Genomic DNA, 26,858 nt, shown 5'->3' with positions numbered 1-26,858 from the left:
AGCTATATTCAGGGATGGCCACCACTGATTCAAAAGATAAAGAGAAGAGAACTTATTAAAACTGTATCCATGTTAATTTTTAAATTTGTCTGAGAAGTATAAGTGCATTATAAAAATGTAAGTTTTAATTTTAATGCTCATTTTTCACAAGTTTGATTTTTTTATTCAAAAGAAATATTTTCTCAACTTTTCGTATAGAAAAGTGAAATTTTCAGGTATAGGCCTATTTATTTAGTAGCCTTACAGAATGTTTTCGTAAATTTAATATACCGTATATACGTATTACTCAAGATAGAGTATTGAAATTTTTGAAAATATTCGCATGGAAATTGTTTGTAAGGAAATGAATTAACAAAGCAACTATTGTTACATCATAAGCAAAAGATACGTGCCCATGTCTTGTAAAAATGTCAGCTCTATAGCTTTAGCACATTTTGAGAAAATAATTTAATATTCTGATCATAGGAAGTTGCTCACAAATATCACCTTAAAAGCATAATGCGATAAGAGTTTTGTTATGTAATATTAGTTACACTAAAAATAGATACAGTACCTAGGTAACTTTGCTTTGTACTGTAATACTGTTTTAATTAGTTTATTGATTACTTTTGTAAGGCTAAAGATACCATCAATATAAATTCCAACTTATCATGTCATACTCACTCTCTTTCTTTGGAATATTACTTTGTTTATGAATGATGTGTTTCATCCACTTAATACAGTATAATATTATACTACTATGTAATTTAAGTGAATATTCCTTCTTAACTCTCTATTATGTTATTAAGATTTAAAACAAAGTGCAATATTAAGAACTCAGTGTTAGTACGTTTGTTTTACAGACAATATAGATAATATTAAACAGAAAGAAGCCATATAAAAATAACGACATAAAATTTCACGTTCCGTTTGAAGTTTGTGCATCACTGTTTTCTTAATCCAACAGGCTGCTTATCCATATACACAACCCTTCCTCTTTCCATACTTAGCGCTTGCTGCCCGCGCACGACGTCAAGATTAGAAAAATGCGCTTGCTTTGACACTGGCCTAGATCTAACAATAAGGAACCCTTTTTGTTAAACAGCCTATGTCTTTCGACGTTACCGTCGAAAATGTTTTTGCGCGGGCGTATGTCAATGTATGCGAATGTGTGCACCGCTGTTTGTTTGTTGACATGTTTGTAAGAGACGTGAAGAGCTGTTGTTTGTTTATGTTTAACGTTCAATACCTTTTCCTTTCAGTTCAACGTAATCATCAATTGAGAATGCATGTGTACACGGTCTTCCATCAATGCGCCGGGGACGAAGAGACCCGTCGTCTCGAAGGCGCTGATAAAGCGGAGCAAACACTGTGTGGTGAGGGTGATTTCTGTTTTGAAACTGTTGTTGGTACATGTGGAGAGCTCTTCTTCAGTTTCCGCGAGCCTCCCCATAACACATTACCATGTCGCTAACTCGGGAAAAGTGTAGACATCCATTCTCAATTGATGATTACACTGAACTTAAAGGAAAATGTATTGAACATTACACGTAAACAAACAACAACAACAACCCTTCTCGTCTCTTAGAAACATCTCAACAAACAAACAGGGGTGCACACATTCGCATACATTGACATACGCCCGCGCAGAAACATTTTCAACGGTAACTTAGAAACGACGTGTCAAAAGACATAGTTTGTTTAACAAAAAGGGTTCCTTACTGTTAGATCTATCACCCCTCAGAGTTTGTCGCAGAGATTTTGAATCGCCCTGTATATGGTATTCTCTACCTAGGATTCTATCCCACGCCTCATCAGAAATTTTAATTCACATCTTGATCACGGAAACAATCCCTTGTCTTGAGCGCATGTGGTAAAATTTTGTTAGTCATAGTGTTTTGCTAACTTTCATGGCCTACTCAAAATGATTTTATATTCTTATTTGTAACACGTTTTAAGTCCACGAACAAGTTTAGTAAGTATTTAAAAGACATAAAACGGGTGAATGGGTAAAATTCCTACACATTCATACATAAAATTTAATGGAGATTCGGAATATGTAAATTTTAATACAGGGTACCATTTAGAAAAATAAAGTTTACTGTCACACCTGTATGCCTGAAAAACTAGGCTCTAACCTCTTTTCCGAACACTGATATATTGTACGGTTCATCTCCAACAGTTTCTGTATAAAACTTTTTTTTTATTTTGTAAAATTAAAATTTAAGAAGATATTAGCAATATTCCATACTTAATGTTCACTCTGACATAACTGTGCTAATGGGCTACAACTCGCCGGGAGAGAGTATGCTTTGTCATTCTTTCGTCTATGCAGTTCGGAAACATGTCTGTTAGCTACAACGTCACATTTCAGTTATGCTTTGCCTGTTGAAACGTTAACTCTAGTCAGTTTTATAGAACGTTTGACGATATTAATCTAAAGATAAGACTTCCACTGACTTTTTTTTTTCGTCAGTAACGTTTTATTTTGATTTATGTCTTTATTCAGGAAAATATTTTTATGGATCATCTTAGTTACAATTGTGAATATGACGTTTTTGAAGCAAACATACTCCATAGTTATTGCATCATTACCTTGTTATGTCGTTATTACTAATAACTAACAAGTGGATGCGGGATGACTTAAAAGAGTGAAGTTGTTTCGTATCAGAGTATATGGCACGTGCCTCGCCGTCCATCTTTTGTGTACCTGGCGAGTACAGCAGCGTACAAAACGAAGAAACCCCGGTCCGTTCATAGTACTCGTAACATTGCAGAGCAATGTGTGCAGTTGTGTTATCCTGCTCAAGTATTTAGTACGCGTTGAATAGTAATAATATAATATAATATAATGTAATAATATATAATAATAATAAAAGTTATTATTATTACTATTATTATTATCATCATCAATAATTGTCTTATTATTTATACTTTGTATGTCTCATTTATTTTGACCTGCTGTTCACATTTTATTATGCTTTTTCCTTTCTTTCGGTATGTTATATATTATGTCTGATTTCTTCTTACTTGTTGTTTACATTACATTATTATTATTTTATTCAGTTTTGTGTGTAAAATTGTAGTGTACTTTGTAAATTTGTAGTGTTTTTTGTAACGCAGTTTTACTCCTGGTTGAGTGTTAGAGAAGGCCGTATGGCAACTCTGCCAGGTTAAATAAATTATTATTATTATTATTATTATTATTATTATTATTATTATTAATAGTGTTGTGCTGATCCATTCATAATGGCAAACCGTAAAATTCGCTCAGAGATACGAAATGCAACTAAGAAGTATGTATTAACGAAGACAATAACGTGTGCAATGTATGTAAAATTGAAATAAAAACCAGAACAACTCAGGCTATAGAGAAACATTGCAACAGTACATCGCACAGGAAATGCCTTGAAATGAAATCTGAGGAACCATCTGCATCATCATCATCATCATCATCATCATCATCATCATCATCATCATTTAGTTGTGCCGGTCTAACGACACGTGCAACATGATGCTCAGTACAAATATTCCTCTAAAGAAATTGAGTGAGCCCCATTTTAGAGTTTTTCTTCAGAAATTCTCTCGATACAAAAACTGTTTAAGCGATAGACGAAGACGATTCAGCTTCGACAACTTACGAGAACATATCGTCGTTTACTGCAAGGCTGGTAATTGCATCAATGATGACGAGTACTGAACCTTGCAAGGTATGTACTACAGTACGTTATTTTTCTTTTCTTTCTGACTGTACGGAGATACAGTAGCATTTGACGTCGTCTGTTTACGTTTAAAACCTGTTGAGCCAATGCTCTGAATGAAAAAAATGTAACATATAGTGAATGTGCACCTACATTCAACGATAAGTCATCCCGCATCCACTGTCTACTAATAACATTTAACTCCTTTATGGACATCAGTTCGACGCTATATGGCAGTAGGACATTCTTGCATGAAATATGTACACCCCGTTTAAGATAACTTTCCATCATTTACACTTAAGTCATTCTTGTTTCTAACGCTCTGATATTAAGTATGGATAAGTGATAACGGTTCACTTTCTTAATATCCCAATTTGATTAACAAAGTTAATTTTGTATGTTACTTGTACAGGGACATCATTTTATTTTTACTTCAATTTTTAATGTACCTGAATTTTTTAATGTACTTCACTTCCACCCCCTCTACTAGTAAACTCCAAGCTTCCTCCACACAGAATCGAGGCCTCGTATGCAGTACCTACTGAGTTAGTGAGTATAGTGCGTTCCAGAAAAATGTTCACGTTTTTCAGTGACGAAAGAACTTTCAATATTGAATCATATTTTCGCACAGGTACTGTCGTCCGTTTGCTTACGTCGCATTCAGATTTCCCCCCACCTGCTTCTGTTCGCCCCTCTGTAAAGTCTAGTAGCTGGGCTGTCTTAGCTCTTTTCTGAAAACATTAATTTCTGTTAGCAATTGGACGTCTACGTAATATTATACAACTATTTAAAATAATTTAAATAAAAGGGCCACGTTAAGTAATTAACTGTCACGTGAATCCCCCCCCCTTGCTACGACCCTGCGACAAACCCACTTGAACGGACAGTAGATAGTATTTCTGAGTAATTTTATCTTTTCGGATCGGGTAGAAGTGAAGACTGAATTTACAGTACCTAAGGTACTCTTTTATAGAGTAGGTATAGAATTATTTCAACATGAGTTACTCGTACGAAGGACGAAACTGGTAATTGGAATTAGGTACAATAGTCTATAGTGCGATAATATGCACAAAAGAACTGAAACCTGTATCGAAATGAACGGTCACCATTTTCAAAAATGTGTTTAAATATGCATATTATGATTATTTTTCAATTTAACTTCATTCTCTATATTGTACGCTAATGTGCAGTAACAGTACAATATACACTGCATAATGAATACGTCCGAATGGATAGCTCAATTCGTGAGTAAAAACACCAAGTATTAATACAGTACTGTATTTTGATTAAACAAAAACCTAATGAAAATTATCAAACTCAAAATTGCGATATTTTCTAGTTTACATATATGGATGAACTACTTTTCTTCCCTCCTATACCTAGTAAAGTGATTTGTATTTTACGCCAGTATCATCGAACTCCAGTCTTGGAAGGGGGAGCAAGCGGTGTTTCCGGTTCTAGACCTTTAATCTAAAGATATAGCCAGGTTGATATTAACAATGTTAGTAAAAATAAAATGATGTCCCTGTATTTCAGTTCACACAATACGACCAGTTGCGGAGAAATATTGATGCAATTGTTAGATGCATGCTGTCAAATGAGAATATACAATCTTTAGAAAGCGGATCAGACGCAAAAAAGATCTAGAAAGCTCGAAAAAAAAAAAAAACTTGTTGACGAAGTACAGGAATAGCGGAAAGACTTATGAAATGCACATGATAAGTAAAAGAACTCGGAAATAAAGGGTAATTTAAACCTTTATGTGAGGAGAAGTACAAATTACAATGCTCCACAAACTTCGTTGAAGAGGAAGGAAGCAGTTGTTTACCATATTTGGGGTTGGCCGATGTAGGAAAGCAGAGAATTTCTTGCAAACTCTATGCAGGTTATGCAGTCGAAGTATATCGCGTGGGAGGCAGTAGAAGACCACGATAGCATAACGATACTTTCTATTTCCATAAAAAGAAGAAGAAAGTCGGGGTGTGTAAAGTCTTCTTCACAAACATCTTATCCATAAATAACCATTTGATTCTTACGGTATTGGAAAAAATGCATAAGCTCGCAAATGCATTACTGGAATCTGTTCTCAGAGGAAAAACAGATCCCAATATAAGAGAAGCAATGAAACAACACAACACATTGATTCTAGATAGAAAGCCACTACCATGTGCGAACACATCAAGGCTCTTCCCTCAAGGACGCACATCGATTGCCTACATCCATAAGGACTTTCTGGCCAGTTATAAAGAGAATAGTGTTAGTTGGGAGGCCGGAGAGAAAAAGACCTTTGGGCAGGCCGAGACGTAGATTGGAGGATAATATTAAAATGAATTTGATGGAGATGGGATATGATGATAGAGACTGCATTAATGCTGCACAAGATAGGGATCAATGGCGGGCTTATGTGAGGGCGGCAATGAACCTGCGGGTTCCTTAAAAGCCATTTGTAAGTAAGTAATAAAGAGAATAATGATCTATTCGCCACCTACAATTTGTTTTATAGTGTGCATACACAGGATTATCATATTTGTTTTTCGTCTCGAAATAGTAATATGCGTTACAAGAGCGGTATGTTGAAGTTTTCATGTTCGAGGAAAAGTTTGAAAAAGCGAAACGTAGTTGAGCTTTTTTAATTTCCGAGAATTGAAAGAAAACATACCGCTCGTGTATCGTACATTATTTTGTGCGAAGATCGTTTATTATATACCTGAAAGAGGAATTTCTAATTAGTTGCAATGAAATCTCCATCTTGGTTTCTGTTCAATGACGGCAAATTTGCAAAACAAAAATATCTATCTTCAACATTGTTGCTTTAAAATGTTTTCTGTGTTTACTATACTCCAGCAGGCCGTGATATACGTCTGTCTTTTCCCCCCCCCCCCCAGTCTATAAATGCGAACTTAAAACAAACGGCTTCCTTAATGTGACATGCATCATGAATGCAGTAACTTTAGTGGAGTTGTAGAGTTTACTTAATTTTTGCAAATATTTAAAAACAATAATTAACAGTGCGATTTAGGTGAAATTGCAGTGGTAAGTTTCCAATTTACAATTATTACTATATTGAACGTCTCTAAAAATAATATGTTAAAAGCCTAAAGCAATAAAATCAATATGTCACTTAAGAAGAGGGAAATTGTTATGTGTGTTAGGTTGGGAATACTGAATGTGGAATTTTAGACTTACCGTGGATTGGTTTTGTGCGGAAACCAGGCAAATACGCACGATCTCGCACAAAAAGACTTGTGTGATATCTGCTCAGCTTTTGATAATGTAGACAAGGGTGAAGAGAACTGAGGGCAAAATATGGATAGAATCTAGAACTTTTCAAAAGAATAGAAAAGTACGGATGCAGTAGTAGGCTTTATGATCTACATCTACAGACTGGTGCAGCTGCATAAAAGGGGATGTGTCACAGTTTTAAGCTAAATGTTTCTGACTTTACAATCCACGATTTGAAACTGAATACATGCAAATACAGTGAAACCTCTCATTTACGGACACCGAAGGGACGTAACAATCTGTCCGCATCTGGGAGGTGTCCTTTATTAGGAGGGAAGCTCCCCAATCTAACAGTAAATTTATAATATTCATTATGTATTCCTTCACGCTTTAAATGAAATGTTTTACTGTAGTTTAATTCTAAATACAGTTTACTGTACTACAGTAAATTCTTTGCAACTTTGAACTACAGAAGATATGACCGAAAAAGGAAATACAGTACTCTGTCATGCAATTTTATTCTAGGACTACACTTATGCAGTACTTTAATTTACAGTTTTCAACTTAACCTTTACATTCAGGCGCCATGTCTCTCGAAACAGAACAACTGATTGAAGTGAAGAGAATAATCCTACTAACCCTATCGTGTGTCGAATACAATTTCACGATCACGGAAACCTTGGACCCATCAGACAGGTCAAATTTTATGACTTTGTTTACCCACCCGCTTCCAGCTAACAAGGGGTGACCTGCTGGGCTTGTGGTAGCCTACGAGACCCTTATTGTCTTCTTTCATGTTAAGGAATTTCTGTACAGTTCTCAAAACTAAATTTTCCATTTTTGTAACACATTAGGTCTTGAAATCCAAGTTCTGTCCGCAGTCAGGAGGTAAAGCAAGCTTTAGGATTGTGAAACAGCTGTCCGTGTCCGTAAACGAGAGTTAAATTTATCGTTATTTCTAAATTATTTCAGTTGGGACATAAAAATCTGTCCGTATATGAGGAGTGTCCGTATCTTGGAGGTGTCCGTAAGGAGAGGTTTCACTGTATTTCGTAAGGGATGAGGGAAATTGTCATCGTAGTGTCAATGAATTAGCTTCCTGTGTGCCCCAGTACTTGAAAAATATATCAGACGTAAAGAAGAACGCAGCTATCTTGCTTAATTCACCTACTGTACCGACCAGCAAAAAGTAAGTTCAAATGCTTGCTCTCCAGTTACATGCAGTACCCTACCTGGGAATAAGATCAATCACCCAGGGGGTACTTATTAAGGAACACAGGCAGAATGAGGGCGATTGTGCTCATTCATTGATAGAGCGGAAAATCAACCATATTCTCAAGAGTAACCCATGTATAATTAAGAATTGTTTACTTCCGCCATTCGATCAACGAAAATGAAAGGAGAGCTCTTACATATTAACGCAGTTTGTTGTGAAGATTTCTACGATATTAAGGTCATAATTAGACAGTGGATGACTTATCGTTGAATGTAAGTGCACATTTACTATATGTTACATTTTTTTTTTTCATTCAGACCATCGGCTGAACAGGTTTTAAACGTAAACAGACGTCAACCTGCTACTGTATCTCCGTACAGTCAGAAAGAAAAGAAAAATAACGTACTGTAGTACATACCTTGCAAGGTTCAGTCCTCGTCATCATTGATGCAATTACCAGCGTTGCAGTAAACGACGATATATGTATTCTCGTAAGTTGTCGAAGCTGAATCGTCTTCGTCTATCGCTTAAACAGTTTTTGTATCGAGAGAATTTCTGAAGAAAACCTCTAAAATGGGGATCACTCAATTTCTTTAGAGGAATATTTGTACTGAGCATCATGTTGCACATGTCGTTAGACCCGCACAATTAAATGATGATGATGATGATGATGTAGATGGTTCCTCAGATTTCATTTCAGCGCATTTCCTGTGCGATGTACTGTTGCAATGTTTCTCTATAGCCTGAGTTGTTCTGGTTTTTATTTCAATTTTACATACATTACACACGATATTGTCTTCGTTAATACATAAAATGTCACTCTCATACTTCTTACTTGCATTTCGTATCTCTGAGCGAATTTTACGTTTTGCCATTATGAATGGATCAGCACAACATATTCAACGCGTACTAAATACCTGAGCAGGATAACACAACTGCACACATTGCTTTGCAATGTTACTATGAACTTCGCTTTGTACGCTACTGTACTCGCCAGGTACACAAAAGACGGACGACGCGGCACGTGCCATATACTCTGATACGAAACAACTTCACTTTTCCTTAAGTCATCCCGCATCCACTGTCTAGTCATAATCAATACAACAGTATTCTGAACAATGGCTATTCTGAATCTGTTCGAAACTAAGGCTGTGGAAGTTGTAAGAGGATCACCGACATCGGTCTTTTTATTTACATTAATATGCTGGGGATTTCTAGAAAAGAATCATTGGAAAAAGAGGAAAGGTAAGGATACCGACATCAAATTCAAGCCAGCCTTCTATTCTATGTCAGGGATTTCAGAAATAATGAAAGATCTTCCAGACTCGGTTAACAAAAAACTTATACTAAAATACTACATACATGTCGTTTTACGAAAATCTGTAATAATAACAGCTTAATATGACTGAACGGAAATATGCTAATAATTTGTACAAACATTTAGTTTGATTCTAAGCCAGGCATGTCAATTGATGCCCACAGGAGCAAGCGCGCGCTTTAGAGCCAAGGAGAGCCTGAACGCTTTACAGCGGAAAGGAAAGAGACAGACGAAAGAGAAGGTATATGCCGCTTGGTCGAGTTATATTCAGAGATGACCAGCACTGATTCAATGGATAAAGGGAAGAGAACTTATTAAAACGGTATCCATGTTAATTTTTAGATTTTCCTGAGAAGTATAAGTGCATTATAAGAATATAAGTTTTAATTTTAATGCTCATTTTTCACAAGTTTGATTTTTTTATTCAAAAGAAATATTTTCTCAACTTTTCGTATAGACAAGTGAAATTTTCAGATATAGGTCTATTTATTTAGTAGCCTTACATAATGTTTTCGTAAATCCAATATACCGTATATACGTATTACTGAAGATAGTGTATTGAATATTTGAAAATATTCGCATGGAAATTGTTTGTAAGGAAAAGAATTAACATAGCAACTACTGTTACATCATAAGCAAAAGATACGTGCCCATGTGTTGTAAAAATGTCAGCTCTATAGCTTCAGCACATTTCGAGAATATAATTTAATATTCTGATGATAGGAAGTTACTCAGCAATATCACCTTAAAAGCATAATGCGATAAGAGTTTTGTTATGGAATATTAGTTAGACTCAAAATATATACAGTACCTTGGTAACTTTGCTTTGTACTATAATTTTGTTTTGATTACTTTTATAAGGCTAAAGATACCATCAATATCAATTCCAACTTATCATGTCATACTCCATCTCTTTTTTAGGGATACCACTTTCTTTATTAATGATGTGTTTCATCCACTTACTACAATATAGTTGCACTATTATAGAATTTATATGAATATCCCTTCTTAACTCTCTATTATGTTATTAAGATTTAAAACACAAGTACAATATTAGGAAATCAGTATTAGTACTTTTGTTTTACACACAATGTAGATAACATCAAACAGAAAGAAGCCATATAAAAATAACGACATAAAATTTCACGTTCCGTTTGAAGTTTGTGCACCACTGTTTTCTTAATCCAAAAGACTGCTTATTCAATATATACAACCCTTCCTCTTTCCATACTTAGCGCTTGATGCCCGCGCACGACGTCAAGGTCAGAAAAATGCGCTTGCTTTGACATCACTGATTTATGCAACGGTTATGCTGAGAGCATGACGCAAAATAACCTTAACAACTGCAGGCGTGTCACTCATGCATAGATAAACAGGAAGCATTTGCGCAGCATATACGAGACTTTATATAAAAAAAGAAACCATGAAAAAAAAAAAGACAATTCCGAATCTAAAGTAATAATGTACCCAACGAAGTAAAATTAATGCCGAATACCTACAGCACGGGAGCGCTATAAACAACTCAAAGCTCACGCCAAACCATTACAAACATTTACTCAACTCTCTCTACATCATTTTAATGCCAAGGTAAAGTTATTTTGCTACAAATCTAATACTTAACATTAACCGGTATATAACCTTAATCCTGGAACTAAGTTTCCCCAATAATTTTTGGCAGTAAAATAAATAATACATAAAATCAAAACAAGAACGCGAAAATACCTCAAATGTCACGTGGAAACATAACATTTCTGATCTTGCTTCTAGTGAACACAAAACAGTACACATTGTTGTACCTGACTATTGTCGGCACAGCATATCTTGAGGTACTAAGGTGCAACTTCAACATTTTTCCCCCATTACGTGATCACCAGCTGAAATCAAGTGTTTTTGCAGCCCCCAGGTTCACTTCACTACTGGCAACACTTACTTCAACACCCACATGTTCTAGATATCATGATAGTTAGTCATTTTGTAGTTCTTATGTTGGTACACTTGGAATTATTATTCAGGCCTACCCGCTACTCCATTTAAAATTCTCTAGATTTATTCAAACGTAATATTGTGCGTGTATTTTATATCGCGATTATAATATATATAATATATTCCGGGCATTGCGAGTTGTACGTGAAGTTACTATTTCCATCACATCACATAATACAACTCTGTGGTACAATTATTGTTATTATCAGAACTACCGGTATTTTATGTTTCTAGGTAAGTAGAAATTTTGGAGCATTACATTGCAATATTACAATAAATTAACATATTAGAATGTTGTGTTGTATTAAGATTCACTGTTATTTAGTATGTATTAAGATATTATATTACATAGGCATACTTATATTCTAGAATAGTGAAATTTATAATTAGGCCTACAGATGATTCTGCTGAGGTAAGGGCATTATTTTAACTTTAAAACATTATCCATATAAAAATAAATTATATCATACAGTATAACGATTACATTTTTATCATAATATAAGGTATTATCCAGAGAAGCTACATCAAAGAAGGCATGTTTCACTGGCTTATGAGAGATGTATATAGTGATAAACACGTGGTTTATTAGTTTGCTGTTATAAAAACTTCCAACTATCCATTAGAATATACAGGTATCAAATGACTTTTATGTTCAAAGTATTTATAGCTCCAAACTAAAACCATGTTGTTATCATCTCACAGAAGTCAGTGGAACAGAGGAAAACAGTGTCTCCTATGGTGCAGTTATTTTGGAGAATTACGTAATATAATTTTACATAACCTTACAAATATTCAGTCTAATGAAAGTGAATAAAATCATCGTTGAAGTTAGGTTAATTGTAGTTCATATTTTAAAATGCAATAATCACTTTATTTTAAGGTTATAACATGTCCAGAAGGAAAGAGTCTGAAGAACTTATAGACCTACATCAAGAAAGTAAATACTTTCGTTACAGAGCAGCTTACAATAAGCAGTGGTTAATATGTACAGATAATTAAAGGCTGAAGCAGAATAGGAAGATATCTGTCAAACCAAAGCGGTTCTAATGGCAAGAATTGCAAATCTCTTGTAAGTAGGCCTACCTGTTTTTATAGATAATATTTGACAGGATCAGTACAGATCTTATTCCATAAGGATGCATCCATGATAGTGTGTTAAAAAATATTTACACATAATTTAACATATGAAGACTTTTCTGTAACCTAATCTAATGCAACTTCATTATAAACTAATGCATGTGGTTGAGTTTACATGCAACTGAATTTTGAAAAATTTTAAGCTTACTTAGAAATACAAGTCCCAAATAAAGTAAAGTCCCATCACTGATAACCTTACGTATGTATAAAAATATTCTTGTTAGAAATTAAGTAAAAAAAAAATACGTATTCAATAACGCAGAAGAATATTTTTATTATTGTCCCAAGTACTTCAGTGTATTACCATAATCTTTAAGGCTACAGGAATAATTAAAAAGGAGCATATTATATGTTTACTTGTTCCAGATATTGTTACACCACAGGCATGTATGTATAAGAAGCATTAAATTGGACTCTCACTTTGAGAGGGGAACAGAGGTTAAGGGTGTTAGAGTGTAAGATTCTTAGGAAAATATTTGGGACTAAGAGGGATGAAGTTACAGGAAAATGGAGAAAGTTACACAACACACAACTGCAAGCATTATATTCTTCACCTAACATTATTAAATCCAGACGTTTGATGTGGGCAGGGTATGTAGCACGAATGAGTGAGTCCATAAATGCATATAGAGTTAGTTTGAAGACCTTTGGAGAGGCCGAGACGTAGATGGGAGGATAATATTTTGAGGGAGGTAGAAATATGATGCTAGGGACTGGATTAATATTGTTCAGGATAGGGACGAATGGTGGGCTTATGTGAGGACAGCAAAAACCTCTGGGTTCCTTAAAAGCCATTTGTAAGTAAATACTGTAAATAAAATATATAATCTCCATACTTTTATCACAGCATTCATAGAATGCAGTAGAAATAATTATTACCAAACCTGAAAAGAGGCATATGCTGTCACGCCAGGGAAAAACAAGAAATATCCACAATCTATAACTGGCATCAGATAATTTTTCCAAGGAAGTCATTGCAAGATTTGTATATGATAGACCAAATCGAGATGAAGAAAATTATGGCTGTAACATTTTTTTTTTTTAAATTTTAATAAGTTAAAAGACTGTAGATTTTACTCTTATAATTACTTCTTATTTACCACTACCGGTACTATTTTCATTCCTGTTCAGGATAAAGAGTAACAGCCATGCTGGTACTGGGCCATGTAACAGGAAACAATGATACATACTTCATATGAAGGATCACGTTCGTCATTAAGGACAATTTTGAAGGAAATGTGATTTAAATTGAAAAAAGAGGGCAATCTCACATTAGTAAGAGAAAGTAAAAATATTAATTTTAAGAGAATATGTGAGAAATATGAAAAGTGAGGGTCCAAAGTCTGTTGTTTTTCTGGATGAAACGTGGATTTTTATGAATGGCAGGCTTTATTACAATATTTTAAGATAGTAAAAGGGAATAAATGTTGTAACATTATTAATTCCATGTATATTTCATAGACTGCAACACATTCATGGAGCAAACCAATATCGTTGGTGAAGGTTCAAGGAGTTATGCATTGACCTGCTGTGGAAGGAAGACTGGTCATTGTACAAGCTGGAACCTGGTAATATAACTACAATACTATTAAACTATATGTAGTGTAGTAACTTTTATTATGTGTTCTATCTAGAATCTAAATATCTTGTCTCTTTTATAGATGCAGATTTAACTTTTTGCATCCAATTTGAAGACTGGCCAAGATTACTGTGGTGCCATGAATACATTCCAGAAGTGGGTGGAAAGATAGCTTATTGTTGGGTTGAGAAATTTAGGTCCTTCGATTATTGTTATGGATAATGCTTTCTACCACAATAAAATTGCAGAATACAAACCCACAACAAAAGGAGACGAGATCAGTTAATGGTAAATATAATTGCTGTAGAATCTGAGTAATGAACTGTGATGTTAAATTGCAGTATTTATGTTTAAATGTGAATTTTGTAGACATGACTGAGACAGAATGGGGTTACCATTGCCAGACAATGCAAACGGGAATAAACGACACTTGGAAAGGTGATTCTCTAAATGTAAGTAATTCGTAAGTAATCCCCCCCCCCCAATGATGGTTAATTGACTGTTTGTCATTCAGCCATATGAAGCGAGTTGTGTAGACCAATTTATCAACACAATCATTGCCCAAGGTGTGTCATAGGAGGCTGGTTTTCGATACACCAACCTCTCCACCATCCAGGCCATGAGGGTTACCATTTTACACGACATACAGCAGGACAGGTGCATCAGAGGCCACCACTAATTTAAGAAAAGTGAAAATATCTCTGATGATCAGACACCTTATATCAAAACCCACTATTTTTTTAACAAAATATGACATGCCTACAGATAGATTGCTGTACATTCAAATACAAGGATGCTAGACGATCTCATCATTGATAAATTCAAGTTGTGTTTTTTCTGTTGCTTAGGACTTAACGATAGAGTTTCCCTTTCAGGGATTAGCTATCGTGGTGTTCCAAGAAGTCAGTGAGGCTTATTTCGTTGGTCTCTCAGATACACCAACCTCTCCGACATCCATGCCATGAGGGTTAACATTTTGCACAATGACTTCCAGCTAGACAGGCATATCAGAAGCCACCATTAATTCAGAGGAAAGTGAAAGTGTCTGATAATATGATGTCTTATATCAGTAAAAGGTAAAGGTATCCCCGTAACATGCTATGAAGGCACTTGGGGGGCATGGAGGTAGAGCCCCATGCTTTCCATGACCTCGGCACTAGAATGAGGTGGTGTGGTCGGCACCACGCTCTGACCGCCTTTTACCCCCGGGAAAGATCCGGTACTCAATTTTATAGGAGGCTGAGTGAACCTCGGGGCTGTTCTGAAAGTTTGGCAACGAGGAACCACTATTTTTTTCACGAAATATGATATAGTTAGATTTGTGTACCTTCAAAAGCAAAGAATTCTGTGAGGGTGGTATTTTGCTACAAAACTTGCCAGATCCTTGAGCTAGATTGCACTGAAAGTTTGGCTTATTTTCAACATTTCTGTTTCAAAGCCTGATGTCACATTTTAGATACCGGTACAATGTTATTTATGCAGTATTAATTTTTACTCTGTGTACAACATAATATATTTTTTATTTTAGTTTTAATCCCCCCCCTTTTTCTACTGATATTTACATGATTAATTGTCCAGTCCAGTGTTGTCACCATGATGTCCACTATAATTCTACTAAAAATTAATTTATTTATTGTTAAATGGAGCTATGTGTAATTACTTTCTTACATTAAACATGCACAGATCCCCCTTTAACATTGACAATTTCTGTGTTAAATCAAATTCTGTCTTTCTTTTAGTCTCAAAGGATCCCATGATGCCACCAAACATTATCAAGAGGTTGGTTAAGGAAGAGGACGTCTGGAAATTTGGTAATATAATGACTAATTTAAGAATTATGGCTGATGCAAATGCTGGAGCAAACATAATATGTCTATCAAAAACCATAGTTATTTTCTTTTTATATCACTTTGTATTTTTCAGAAAAATAAAGCAAGTGTGCTGTTACACAGAAAATAATACAGTTGATTGTTCATTGTGTATTTTTGTTGTTGCCTAACTGTGATTTATGTTAAATTTGTATAATGAAGAAATAAAATAAAGTTATTTGCAATCTGTCCTTTGTCAAAGTATTCCCTTAGTCCTGAGGCAAAAGTTGGGATATTAGAATTGTGTAATGCTAATTCAATACATCAACTTGTCAGCATTCCATAATGTTATACAACAATATAATATATATATATATATATATATATATATATATAAAATTACGTCACTCTTCTCCATTAATCCTGAAATAATAAAAATACTTAAGTTGTCCTTTCATTTGGTTGAAACAAATCCTTATTATACAAAATTAAAGTTTAATTCTTTTTGTATAGAGATTGGTCGTGAAAAGTAAGTATGATATTTAAATTTTCATTACTTGGTTAGTTAAAAATAAAATTTCACTTTTCTCATTGTACTTTTTAATTATATTTATACATACGTATCTATATCTATTAAAGAGGAATATGTGCAGCAAAAAAAAAAAATGGAAAATAATAGTGATGAATGTAATGTAGTATTTAAGAATACTTTTTTTTAAGACATGGCCATTTAAATTGTTCTTCAAATTTTATTTACGGCACATAATACCATCTTTCGTAGCATAAATTGTTTTACTTTTTTTTCAGAGTTTGTTTTATTCTGATCCACAATTTTTAAATGCTCTCCACTGACAATTTCTTCAATTTATTGAAAAGAATTAATATTAGTGCTTTATGTTCAAAGTTGGTAAGACTGAAGTACGGCCATCTTGGATTTTTTAGTACGTCACTATATGTTGTGCCGAGTATACTTCCTTCTTGTGATGTAACGTTGAAAAGAGCCATTCTCATTGTAGAGAGTTAACACCAGTGTTGCCAAATCAGAATTCCATTTACCGCTGCACAAGCTTAAAAAACCCGCTAAACTGTACTTAAAAAACTCCAGATTTTTCTTAACACATCACTTCCAAATTTGAAATACAAGCTATACAGTTTTAGGAACTGAAAAATTTTATATAAATATAGATTAAATTATGAAAAGTGTGTATCACTTTGTAGGTTCTATGTTCTATGCAAAATCGTCTTCATATTCGTATAGAGTTTTACGCGGCATATTTCTTCAAAATTGAATGAAGTAGAGCAACAATATTATATTGGAACTTCGGAAATAATCACATTCACAATCACACCAGTCGGTTCGAAATCTGATTTCACACTGAGCTGGAGACATGCCTGCCAACAATGAGTCTGGTTTTAAGTTTTAAGTATGTCTTTGCACCAAATCGAGTTAACATAAAACGTTGATATTTTATACTCGCACAATGAAAAAGTATGATAATAACATACTAAACTCTGGTTTATGATTAACTAACTTTGTTGTCCGCAAGTACGAGTACATATAGCAAAACAATTATAACATCTTTACAAAAAAAAACTTAAAAATATCATCTCCCTTTGCCGAAATCATAAAAAACGCCAAATAAATAGCTAGCCGCTCACGGTAAAATTCTGTAGCTGACCGTAGTCCTGAAAACACCAGATTTAGCTACAGACCGCTGACTTGGCAACACTGATTAACACGTCTGTAAACAATGTTTAAGATCCCGCCATTGAAACTCTTAAGGATAGACAAGAGCTTCAAAGGGTGGCCGATATTGGTACACTTCGCTATTAATGGAAACCATTTGAGCGGGATTTGGCTCTAGTCTGGAGAGTATACAACCCAATTGTGCTGAAGCATTCTGTTTGCACGGAAGACAATTGCTCGCCATTACAGCGGAGTCCATTCTCTCTCCCTCCCTCCATGGAAGAAAGGAATACCAATACCCTTTGCTACTACACGCCACACAACACACGAAATCGACAAACCAATGCAGCAGTCTTTATTTCCGACATAACTGTCAGTCATAACCGCACCGGCTCTCTTAATTGTCTCCAGTTTTATTAAGTGCATACAGAGGCGCAGTAAAAGTTCACCTCGCGGCCAGTTAAAATAATTTAATCTTCCAGGTTATGAAACACAGACATTACTATCTTGGAGGGTTCACAAAAACAAGTTTTGCTAGAAAGTAAGAATTATTATGAAAAATCCGGCACCCGATTTCTGTTTCACACACATGCGCGCGCGCACACACACACACATTTGTACCAATACTTACACCTCCACCATGAAAGTCAGAATTAATTTAGAATTTTGAGGCCATATTCCTAGACATTCTTAGAGCGGGCTTCCGGTGGATGATCAGCGAACTAACGTTTTTCGTAATCAAAAACCAGTGTTAGCGATATGATATAAATCCTACACAAGTAATCAGTCGATAGCCGGGGCTAATTAAGCACGCTCGAAGCGCGGACTAGCGAAATGTCTATGCATAGCACCCTTAGATTTTAGATAGTTTTAGCATCACGAATTTCTGATTCCCTTGTCATCACTGCAGCACTTTCCCACTATAATGGCATTATCACTACCCAGCCATCCAACATATCATCAGGGGCTGTCGAAATAAAATTGAATTAAAACGCAAATTTACTAGGCACTTGGTCACTAATTGAATCGGTCATTTGTAAAACCACATGAGTCGCAGAAAATAAGTTTCGAGAAAAATACAACAAACTACCTATAGTTAAGGTATATAGGCCTATGTACACCCACAAAACGCAAAAAATGATGAAAAATTAGGATTTTCAAAATATAACTATTTTAATAAAGAATTTTCTCTCCTTTAATTTGATATAAGAATTTTCGATTTATGCCTTATGGTTTTTCAAATAAGTCCCATTTTCCAAAATTCTGCGTCATCAGCCACGGTCACTTCTACGAATAAATATTGTGGATTACTTTTGGAGTGATCCTCGTAGCAGTCAATCCCCTCGTCCAGCATTGCTTGTAAAATAAACTTCTTTCTAGTCTCAAAATACATTCATAGATATCAGGGCATGATCATTAGATTGGAAACACGTTTTTACATAATGAAGCAATTTATAATCTTTTACTGTCAGTCATAAAACTGTAAATTTGTGTGTCAGTGATGTTTACGTCATTTTAATAAGAGTGCAAAAGTAGAAATTAAAATTCTGAGGAGGATGGGCATAAACCCCGGGACAAACATCATCGCAGAATTTGTTGCATCAATGGAAAATAAGGTCAAAATGCCAAAAAAAATTCAACACCTGAAGTTAAAACGAGGCGGAGGTATTTGAGAGGCAGAAAGAAGCTGAAACTGGACCGACATGAAGCTGCTTAAGGGGTGACATATGATGATGGAGTCTTCTAGGCTCTGAAAATTTGTGGCTCATTTCCTGTAAATAGTAATTTTAGAATATTTAATTCTTTTAAACATGATATCTCAGCCAAATGTGGTGATACCAAGACGATATTGGTGTCATTTTGAAGCTTGAAATGTCCCCCAGTGCCTTACAGTCAGTAAAATAACATTAATAAAGTTAATAATTATCTATGGATTTTTTACTTCATTTATGCAACATAAAATATTAGTATGTTACATATATGGTAATATTTAATTAATGTAAATGAAAATAAAAAATAGCTCTATGTCAGGCACTAAAGAATAGTTTTAGCTATAAAACAGTGAAGAAACTGTGGCTCTATCTTAAAAACTGCGTGAGCTATAATGTTTCAAGTTGTATGTAAAAATTATGAACAAAATAATTTTTATAAACAATTTAGACATAATTTCAAGGGATCTGTTCACTTCATTCTCTTTCTGGTACCATTCTCAATGTATAAAAATTTTTCAGAGTAAAATTATGCAAAACAAATTTTTTTGTATGTAAAGATGTACATATACCTTAATGGATTTTCTGTCAGGTCTGTGAAATTTTTACAGGAAAACCATACATTAGTATGTCTGATGACAAATGCATTGTATCTTAATTATCTCATTCCATATCACCTTAAAATATTTTTTAATTTCTTGGACTCATGTTGTTTTAACAAGTACTAATAATAACAACTCCAGTATCCTGACAAAATATGGAGTGTATTGTTTGTTGTAGTGTGAAATACATTATTATACAGTTTTCAATCAATTTATATTGTTATTTTTATTTCATATTCAAAATGATTCATATCATTCACAAATTAAATTCAAAATATCATACCTGACTTTAAAAAACGTTATTCGCGAGTAATTAATTTTTATACCAGTGTGTCACATGTTTAATGGCAATATATGAGTATAGACATATCTTCATTTCACAATAAGAAATTAATATAAATTGCATATTATCCCTCCAAAAAAAGACGACGTTTCTTGCTTTGGGAGATCTCTTCGAGGACTTTTTCTCTTTATATCATGCACTTCTACAAGTCCTTGAAGGTACACAGGTACACATCTTGTTCATTTTTGCTTTCAAATGACGTAATTTTATTAAAAATGTGTATTCTATCTGGTACAGGTACTTTCATAGAACATTGTTATTAATTAATTTTTCTTCTACAGAACTATTGGAACTACACTCACTATCCAACACCTTGACAAAGAAGTGCATGATAGCAAATGCGTCATGGCTGCATCGTGGCGTTAAGCGTTAAAGCCACACGAGTCCGGGACTGATGTGGTTTTGAAAGAACTCACTATTTTAAGATTTTATAAAATGCTTACTAATGATCGGACTCATGTTCTTTTGACTGGAAATGATGCGTCTACCCATAGTGCTTCCTATAATACCGGTAACTCATTTTCGTAAAAATGTGGACTCGTGTGGTTTTACAAATGACCGATTCAATTGAAACTCGTTCAGACATGGCTTCTTGTAAATAGTTCTCTTATTCTAGCACAAAATATTTCAATATCCGGTAAATTCATCACTAGATAATTTTATAATTCTAGGGTTAATTTGTACTTCAGTAAAAAAAAAAATCTTTGTTTTTAACTTCTACAATAAATTGTCCAGCCTTTATTAATCAGGAAATCTTTTAGCACTTTGAATATTGATTGTAATTATAAGTATATTCTTAACTAGCCGTACCCGTGCGCTCCGCTGCACCTGTTACAAATAAATATAAAGTAATTACATAATTAAAATAGGACGTTTGATCCAGGGGACATTCGTGTTTGTTAGAAGGATCAATCGTTTAATATGTTACTTAATTGAAATTGTATTGAAATAATTAAAATGCAATCATTTTGGTCCAGAGAGCACTCATTTGGTGCAATGACAATTCCTTTAACATGTTTCTTATTTGTTATTACATGAAACCATAGTTTAATGAATATTGACATATCATTTAGTTTTAATGTGTAAACTTTATTTTACTTGCAATATATGTTTCCATTGAATTATGGTAATAACTTAATTTTAACCATTGTTTTCTACGTCTTCAGTAAATGGCGCTTGGCCCACTATGGTTCTGAACCCTTAAAATAACTTAAATAGTGATACAGCATAAACAGTGATATGTAATTATATTTCTTTCTTTCGAAAATGTAAGAATTCACGATCTTCTATGTACCATTGCCATGGAATGAATAAATGTGTTTTTTCTTCCTACTCAAAAATTTTATATTTTGCACATAGGAATTACTGCAGGAACAACAACGTTACAAATTGAGGCGGCGGTGAAAATGTATTGTATTGTTATTTTAAAAGTCTATCAGTCCTATCAAAATTTAGCATAGAATAAAACTTATCGGAAATCATTTTAAAGAAACTTTTGTTATGTAATATTTTTCACAAAAAAGTAATAATAAGCGAGATATTTCGATTTAATTCAGGCCCCGTTAAATGAAGTATTTTGAATGCCATATAGCCTAAAATCTAAATTACAACGAACTCAATTTATATTTCAATTTTCATCGAAATCCGTTCAGCCATTATCGAGTGAAAAGGTAAAAACATCCAGACAGACAGACTGACAGGCATAAAAAATTCAAAAAAGCGATTTTCGGTCTCAGGATGAATAATTATACATGTTAACACCAATTATTTTTGGAAAAGCGAAAATTACCAGAAAATTTTCGTATTTTATGTATTTTAACACGATTCAATTGGGCATAGTTAAAATTTGAATTATAAAATAATGGATTGCTAAGTTAACGTACTATTACTGCATACTAAATCAATACACTCTCGTTGTTCGTTAATTCTCTGAGATTAAAATGAGTGTGTACATAAATATTATTTTAAGAAATACAGAAAACGAATGTACAAAATAGCCTATCAAATTTTCTGTGCATAAGAAGCTATTTTAATCTTGCCTGTCCTCGATTTACTAAGAAGTTACTGTAATAACATTATAGCATTATGTCCATCTAGAGAAACTACACTTTCCAATGGTGAAATAATAATTAATTATACAAATTGGTTAATTTAGCTTCCTATATTACTTCATACAAACACAGAAACATTCTCTGTAGGCTATGTTTGATAGCTTTCGATTGTTGCTGTCCAAGGTCCCTTTGTCGATTGTTGTCCAAGACCCCTTATAGACGAAGTCATTTGTTATTTCATTGCACCGTCTTAGATGGCGTTATTTTAATTTTAAAACTCATTTATCTCATTAAATATCAGTCCTATCAAAATTTTGTAAAGAATAAAACTTATCGGAAATCATTTTAAAGAAACTTTTGTTGTGTAACATTTTTTACAAAAATCAATAATATGCGAGATATTTCGATTTATTTAATTCAGGCCCCCTTACAACTCCCCTTTTAAATAAAGTATTTTGAATGCCATATAGCCTAAAATCTAAGTTACAACGGACTTAATTTATATTCCAATTTTCATATAAATCGGTTCAGCCATTATCGCGTGAAAAGGTAACAAACATACAGACAGACATACAAACAAAAATGTCAAAAATGCGATTTTCAGTTTCAGGGTGGTTAATTATATATGTTAGGACCAATTATTTTTGGAAAATCGAAAATTACCAGAAAAATTTCGGCTACAGATTTATTATTAGTATAAATAAATATTGTAGTTGTAATCCCCTGGTCGAGAGAAATAGAAGGCCTGATGGCCTTATCTATACCAGTTACATAATACAGTATATACTATACTAACGGTCTTACTAATAAAAACTCTATATACAGACGTTTAACTGTCTTATACGTATACAATGAGTAGTTCGTTTATAAGTCGTGTGTAAATTCCTTACTAATAATCACTACATACGTCGTGTATAACAGTATAACTGTTACACAGCTACGTCATATTTTCGTCATTACTTCGTTACGAAAGGTAATAGAATATCTGAGGTTCTCTACTGGATACGGTAGAGCGCTCTAGTGTGGCGTGTTAAATATCGATAGTACAATTGGCTCTAATCGATTACCACACTACATTTTGGTCAAAGAGTACAAGCTACAGCAATAATATTCTAATAATTCTATGATCTTTGGTTTGTTCTTCTGTGGTTACAAGGTAAACATCATCATAAAATTACAGTCGATACGAACAGCTGTTAAAGGGGCGGCCATTTTTTCCCTATATACAACGCTTAAACAAGGGGTTTCGTGTATATAACTACTGCAAAGCAATTCCCATTGTATAGTTACAGCCTGTTTATACATCCATTGCTTATGCATGGTGTATTAGTAACGTTTTCTGTCTCAACTCTGCATAAGTCTCGTATAAAAACTATACACGGTTTATTAGTAAGACTGTAAATATATACTAAGGTCTTCATAAAATATACCAGAATGCAGAGTGGAATGAAATAACCCTGCAGATTTTCAAAGCGAACAGCTCATGTTGTATGTAACAAAAAAGTGTAATACCATACTGGTGAAAAGTTCATAGTTTTCTCAGAAAAATGTTTAACACCCTCTTATTCGGTACCTATTGCGATTAGGATCTTGATTTTTGTCCATATCGATAGAATATCTAATAAGGAATACTTTATCTCTCTGGCATATTTCAATAACATGGACGGTTTTCATGTAAATTTAATTTAAAAACCACTAATTTCAAGCCACTGAACGATGCGAGAAGATTGCAACATCGTAGCCAGAGAGGGAAGTTCATTTACAGAGACAGACCTGAGTTTGCTGACCTCTTAGATCTGTATTACAAGAAAAACGACGACTGTGTTAGTGGCGATGTTGCCAGAATACCGACTTAATTTTCTAATTAACCGTGCATTTAACCACAAAACGTAATATAGGCTTTCTATTCATTTAAGTTGTACCCCCATTGTCTGTTTCAATCTGCAGAATTATTCACTTCCACCCTGCATGCCTGCATAAATGTTCACGATACAGAAGCAAACTCATATATACACAGATTCATGCACACACACGGTATGCGGGTAGATACGTCACGTAACGTCACACACATACATACATACATACACACACACAAATACATATACAAATACATAAGTACATACATACATACATACATACATACATACATACATACATACATACATACATACATACATACATACATACATACATACATACATACATAACATTACAAAGTAAAAGTAAAATGTATCCGTATTACAGGTCATATAGATAGGGTACAGGAAAGTTAAAGGCTCCCACCTTTACTATTGGTATTAGTAACAGTAGGGATATCAGTTATACATCCTTCCCGTCTTCATCCCCAAGGAAAACTATCTGGCACTAATTTTTGTTAAAGGCTGGGAGAACTCCAGGTCATAGTGTGGCCGGAAGAAATTGTATCAAATCTTTCATAACCTCATCGGAAATCGAACCTGCGACCTTGCGGTATACAGCGCAATATCTTAACCGTGACGCTACCGCGTGACCCTTGCATGCATTAAGGCTCATTCACAATGAAAATTAAACATAACGTAAGCGTTAACTTAAGAATGTAAACGTTACGGTAAAATCAAGAAGTCATACCATCATTCACGATGGGAACATAAACATAACCGCAAACATACTTGGTAACCATGGAAACATAACAACGACGCCATTTCCTCATATTCTGTCGTATACTTCAGCGCTCCACGATTGTGTTCTGTTTGCAAATCACGTAAGCATAAGCATGAAAGTTTGTAGTTTGCAAACTTTCATGTTAACGTCTTACGGTAATGTTAATGTCAGTATTTATGTGAATCATTGTGAATGATCCCATTTGGTAGCCTGGGCGCAAATTTCTGTGTTTATGTTGCGGTTATGTTTAATTTTCATTGTGAATGGGCCTTCAGACTTGAAGACTTACATCTTAACTGTGTCGGAAAATACTCAGTTCGTGTATAGTTACAATGCACCGAAATTATAACTTTGCACTACAGTTTTGCGCGAATTCGCAGCGATGATAAAGAATGAGGAACTGTTTATGTTGTACCGGTTCCACTACCAGTACCAGCATCCTTCGATCTTGTGAGGTATAAAATGTTTCCATAGTCTGCTTTTATTTCGATACCTATCTGACCTCGAGCAGTCTTTTACAACCTACAGGAGTCTCATTTCCGAGGACTGATGCATTTGAAAGTGTCAGTAATAGGCAGACTTTGACGTATCGTTTCCTGCTACGACATCATAGTAAAGTTGAATATAGAAGCAAGAGATGGATACCGACATATAACCCACGTCTGCAGACATCTGCTCCTTGATGTACAATGACTGACATTTCCCATAAACTGAGCTCCCTCGAGCTGAAATAACCAACGGAATGAACTCTGCGCAATTGAACCCACTCTCCCTCTCTGTCACTTTCCGACGCCTTGGCAGCCGAAAGAAGTAGGAAAGGGAATCAGAAGGTTAGTTACTCTAGAACATTCTTAAATTAAAGAGAGTCTTCGAACATGACTAGATGACGAATCTCCAATTAAGCACAAAAATTTCTAATACTTGCAAGCCAGACAAAATCTGCCTTACTTCTCAGCCATTACGTAAGTTACTAGCGACTCTTTTTTACTGAATATAAAAAAAATGTTCTGAGAAGTGTTTAAAACACCTATCGATATTTTCTCAAATGTTTTAAGCCTCACTATTAGTATTACTATTATTATTATTATTACTATTATTATTATTATTATTATTATTATTATTATTATTATTATTAAGAATTAGTATTAATATTATTAATTTATTGTTAATGGTATTTATTATTAATTTTCATTATTGAGTGTAATTAGTTACCACTGCCACCGGGTATTTACCCATTTGCAGTGTGAATAAATACATACATACATACATACATACATACATACATACATACATACATACATACATACATACATACATACAAACAAACATACATACATACATACATACATACATACATACATACATACATACATACATACATACATACATACATACATACATACATACATACATACGGGCTATTCCATCTCAAATCGACCGAAATATAGAGAAAATTGACCTTGCAATTTTTAAATACAATGAAACTTTTTCTGTCCGTTGACAACTGTGATACAATGGTTTGTGCAAAGTTTGACGCATCAGAACTTCATAGTGTTTAAATTAAAAAATTTAATGATCAAAATCATGGTTTATTTTGATGCTACGAAATTAAAGTTTATATTGACATGTAAACAGTTTTTCTTACTTTTTATGGAAATGGAGAAATTTAGATTTTTCTTCATTAAGACGCTATAGTTTAATAGGTACTCTTAAATTATAAGAAAAAGAAAAACTTATGCATCTCTCTCTCTTTCTCTTGATTGCGTAGAAAGATCCAATTTTCACCTTAAGTGATTATCTACTTCCAAAACCGATCAGCTAAAGGATTTTGGAATACCAAATCTCAATCCTTCAACTTATGCATTCGTCAGATCTTTCGGATC

At 34.1% G+C, this 26,858-nt stretch overlaps 1 protein-coding gene and 1 long non-coding RNA gene across 5 annotated transcripts in view; one reads left to right on the top strand and one right to left on the bottom strand.

Moving 5' to 3' along the window:
* The window catches only part of LOC138691133 (peripheral plasma membrane protein CASK-like), an 854,250-nt gene that overhangs the window by 610,141 nt on the left and 217,251 nt on the right, over positions 1-26,858 (bottom strand). The window lies entirely within an intron of this gene.
* On the top strand, positions 12,212-16,135 carry LOC138691130 (uncharacterized). Its single transcript, XR_011329754.1, has 5 exons — positions 12,212-12,488; positions 14,018-14,124; positions 14,218-14,423; positions 14,505-14,587; positions 15,875-16,135. It is a non-coding gene; the product is annotated as an uncharacterized lncRNA (long non-coding RNA).

This window comes from Periplaneta americana, chromosome 16 (assembly GCF_040183065.1).
Source record: "Periplaneta americana isolate PAMFEO1 chromosome 16, P.americana_PAMFEO1_priV1, whole genome shotgun sequence".
Lineage (NCBI taxonomy): Eukaryota > Metazoa > Arthropoda > Insecta > Blattodea > Blattidae > Periplaneta > Periplaneta americana.
This window is presented reverse-complemented; position numbering and strand designations above follow the sequence as displayed.